We start from the raw sequence: 5,000 nt of genomic DNA on the forward strand, positions 1-5,000 counted from the left end.
ATATATATATATATATATATATATATATATATATATATATATATATATATATATATATATATATATATATATATATATATATATATATATATATATATATATATATATATATATATATATATATATATATATATATATATATATATATATATATATATATATATATATATATATATATATATATATATATATATATATATATATATATATAGATAGATAGATAGATAGATAGATAGATAGATAGATAGATAGATAGATAGATAGATAGATAGATAATATGGATTAATGAGTTTGGGGCAGAATTGAATGTCGTTTAGTGTCTTCCTTTCCTTCGTCGCTGGGTCGGCGGGGTGGTGTGTTGCTCAGCACTCCTAAACATGTATATCTCATGCGCGTACCGGCAGGTGATGGCCCGCGGAGTGATCGGGACTGGTTCACAGATCAGCACTTTTAGTACCACTACAGGTATATAGTGTCGAGCAGTCGTCTCGCGATGCTCATGTTCGTGGTTTTCTTTTCACTTGGGTCCATATGTAGAAACATTCTGCTCTCACATGATTTTACATACACTATTTCCAGAGGCCGCTAAGGTTGTTTGTCGAGTTCTGAGGAATTGTTCTCTTTAATTGATGGCGCAAAATCTTTGATAAACTATCACTAGACTTATTAAAAGTGTCGCGTACTACAAAAGATGATGCATGATATCATACACAATACACAGTTCATACAAATATACAAGAACCTACAAAGTTTTCACAAGAAAAGTTAAAAACATCGTGGAACATCTCAACCACTTTCACATGAACCCATTAAAAAGTTAAGATAAGACATTAAGATGTTGAGAAATCAACCCAAGGAGCGAATATCGTATTACTGTACCTCTCTACCTCAAGAAAACTGTGGAAAGTCATTACATTTTCTTTCCCGAAAATTCAGCTCAGAATGTTGAGGTCACAATTAAAAGGCGACAAGGATCATTAACTTTGTTCACAATTCACTTGAAGCTGCCCGTTTAACGTCATTTCCTCCATTCTCCATATTCTCTCGGCGTGCACCTGCCAAAACACCGGACACTGCACACTCAACCAGAAAAAGTAGCAACCCTGTCTGGGATTTTTTTTTTTTTTCTTTTTCTTATTGAAGAGACAAGAAAATACAAGCCATAATTGAGGAAAAAATAGTATATTTGGATGATTCTGCTGCTGCTGCTGATGATGATGATATCATTATTATTGTTATTATTATTATTATAATAATTATTATTATTATTATTATTATTATTATTATTATTATTATTATTATTACTATAGTTGTCATTATCATTAACATTGTTGTTTTTATTATTATTATTATTATTATTATTATTATTATTATTATTATTATTATTATTATTATTATTATTATTATTATTATTATTATTATTATTATTATTATTATTATTATTATTATTATTATTATTATTATTATTATTATCATTATCATCATCATCATTACAATAAATATAATTATTATCATTATCATCATCGTTACAATGATTATAATTATTATCATTATTATTAGTATGATTATTATATTATCATTACCACTATTATTGTTGTTGTTGACTTTATTTTTGTTATCGTTCTCGCTGTTGTCGTTGTCGCTATTGTTATTATTGTGGTGGTGGTAATGTAAGTGGTAGGATGTAGTAGTAATGGCAAGAAGACAATAATGGAATACCTACGGTGTGTGTGTGTGTGTGTGTGTGTGTGTGTGTGTGTGTGTGTGTGTGTGTGTGTGTGTGTGTGTGTGTGAGATAGTGAACTTTTCTTTTACATGCCAAGTGTAATATGTCGTAATTCCGTCCAACCCCTTCACGAGGCGCAGCAGGTTGAGGGCGGAGCGTGGTGGGGCGTGGCAGGGTGAAGGTTTGTTGTGGCGGCGAGGCGACAGGCAAGTGGCGAAAGGGCGAAGGGGATGGATGGTCAAGCTTTCTCTGTGGGCTTCAGTGCACTGTCAACATGGCGACTTTTTTTACGTAACTTTATTTGTGTTTTAATTACGTGTTCATATACTTCGTTATTTGTTTATTTATTCATTCATTTATGTTTCATTGGACCTCTACAGTGCTGGTTTCTTTTCCGAGTCTTTGTATTTGTTCAGTCTATTTGTTAATTCACGCGTGTGTATATTCATGTATTTCACATTCAAACCCTTTGTATAAGTTCTTGGCTCTCTTTATGTGACTTTTAATGGTATGCTTTATTGCTACAATCACAGCAGAACGTGCTAAACAAACCTACACTGATTAGAAAAAGAGATCTGAGAATATTTGCATTATTAACAAAGAAAGGATTTAATTGTAGTTTCTCCTTGTACCTAACAATAGTCGATGTAATGAAGATAATTGAATGAAGCTATTATGACAAATTTACACGACACTTTTCCAGCAATCTCTCTCTCTCTCTCTCTCTCTCTCTCTCTCTCAGTCAGTACGAGCTCTGAGTTCTATCCGTAGGGCAACGGCTGGCTGGGTGACCAGCAGACGACCTCAGGTGAATGACACACACACACACACACACACACACACACACACACACACACACACACACACACAAACCGCGTAGTGTAGTGGTTAGTACGCTCGGTTCACAACCGAGAGGGTCCGGGTTCAAGTTCCGGGAAGCGGCGAGACAAATGGGCAAGCCTCTTAATGTGTAGCCCCTGTTCACCTAACAATAGATTGGTAGGGGATGTAATTCGAGGGGTTGTGGCCTCGCTTTCCCGGTGTGTGAAGTGTGTTGTGGCCTCAGTCTTATCCGAAGATCGGTCTATAAGCTCTGAGCTCGCTCCGTAATGGGGATGGCTGGCTGGGTGACCAGCAGACGACCGTGATGAATTATATATATGTATACACACACACACACACACACACACACGCCCGGTAGCTCAGTGGTTAGAGCGCTGGCTTCACAAGCCAGAGGACCGGGGTTCGATTCCCCGGCCGGGTGGAGATATTTGGGTGTGTCTCCTTTCGCGTGTAGCCCCTGTTCACCTAGCAGTGAGTAGGTACGGGATGTAAATCGAGGAGTTGTGACCTTGTTATCCCGGTGTGTGGTGTGTGCCTGGTCTCAGGCCTATCCCAAGATCGGAAAAAACTGCTATATTACTTGTCCTCGCTACGAAAAAAGGGAGATTAAGAAAAAAAAGAAAAGAAAAGATGGAGTAGGGAGACTTTAGGGTACATCAACCTGAGTGAACCTGACTTAAGGTTACGGTTCTTCAACTTCTCTCTCTCTCTCTCTCTCTCTCTCTCTCTCTCTCTCTCTTTCTGAATATGCAGTTAAACGCATAGAACAATTTGATTAACAGTGCAACGAATAGTGACATCAATGAAAAAAGAATATACTGGTGTCCTTCATGCCTTACTTTCGCCATGACGTGCATTGACAATGATATTTTGCTGGTAACGATGCAGTCATAATTCTTCTCACTTTCCCTATTGCGTCTTTCAGTCGAGATATTTACTCTAACATTTTTTTTTTTATTTATCACCTGCCTGCTCTCCTCTCTCTCTCTCTCTCTCTCTCTCTCTCTCTCTCTCTCTCTCTCTCTCTCTCTCTCTCTCTCTCTCTCTCTCTCTCTCTCTCTCTCTCTCTCTCTCTCTCTCTCTCTCTCTCTCTCTCTCTCTCTCTCTCTCAGCTGTTGGCTGTATCGTGCCTGTGTTACGTCCCATCTGCCTGCTTGGTCGCGGCTCAGACAAGACCATTTTGAACTGAACTTATGGGGAAAATTATCATTTCAGAAATATGATGAGGAAGAAGGAAAATGTTCAAGCAAATTACTGGAAAGCAATGGAAAACTTCTGTTGAAGCTTCGCTGAATAAGTAACGCAAACTTTCCCTCTTTACGACTTTCCTCATCACGACCATCACCCGCTGTTGCATATGTTCGTTCACGAGTAGGACCGGCTTTCTTTCTTTCGTGTGGCTCTCCGAAAGAAAAAGTGCGTGGTGTATACCTGGCACTCGGCCCACTTTTTGACTTTTGAAAGTGAGATTATACGTCTGCAGAAGTCCAAGGTGAAAGCAAAAAGGACTCACCGGATTGTGCCGGAGTGAATCTTTCTGTCAGGGAGAAAGTGAAGACCGGAAGTAAATTAATGGTAATTGGTGACTTATAAGGAGTATCAAGTCGTGACACAAGCTCTATACACGGGTCTACCAATAACAGAGAGAGAGAGAGAGAGAGAGAGAGAGAGAGAGAGAGAGAGAACGTCGAAAAAGAACAAAAGTAGTTACGTACTTATACGTACGCATGTAATACATATGCATGTCTTTCCCTCTTTCTGGGATGATCTGAAGGGTTTTGGATTTACGGCGCCTGATACACATTGTGTTATAAATAAACTTTGCAGGTTAGGAGGTGAAGATCCAGTATTAAAGGAAATTGTACTAGAAAAAAAAAATAGTTGAAGTGTGCTTACTAATTTTTTTTTTTTTTTATTATTGTATAATACTTGTGATGCTATTTTTATCTTTTTCTCTTTTTCCTATTATACGACGTTCAAGATCCTATTTTTGTCTTTCTCACTATTTTTTTCTTTCTAGATTAGTGGAACACAAGATTAGACTGCATTTTTTGGAATAAGTTTCAATCTTTACTTGCTCAGAAAATTCTAAGATATCTTCCCGTAATGTGTAGCAGGGAAAATTCTCAAAGTTCACAGCAAAACGAAACACAAAATTATAATGGTTTTTAGTGGAAGAAGTTTAATGTTCGGGTAAACAGATAAATTCAACACAGTGTACGTTTCCTTTGATATCTGTCTGAATATGTGAAAAATGACAGCGACAAACCCTGGCCTGAGCGAGGACAGGCGCATCCAGCGATCTAAGGATGTGGTGGACCAGGCCGCGTATTCACGTTTTATGATGGGTTTTTATTCGTGTTCACGTCTCCTCCGCCTTCCTTTCTTTCCCCCTCCCTCGACCTCTTTACGTCCGGTAGTAATACAGTAG

Source organism: Portunus trituberculatus, chromosome 17 (genome assembly GCF_017591435.1).
Source record: "Portunus trituberculatus isolate SZX2019 chromosome 17, ASM1759143v1, whole genome shotgun sequence".
NCBI classification, from domain to species: domain Eukaryota; kingdom Metazoa; phylum Arthropoda; class Malacostraca; order Decapoda; family Portunidae; genus Portunus; species Portunus trituberculatus.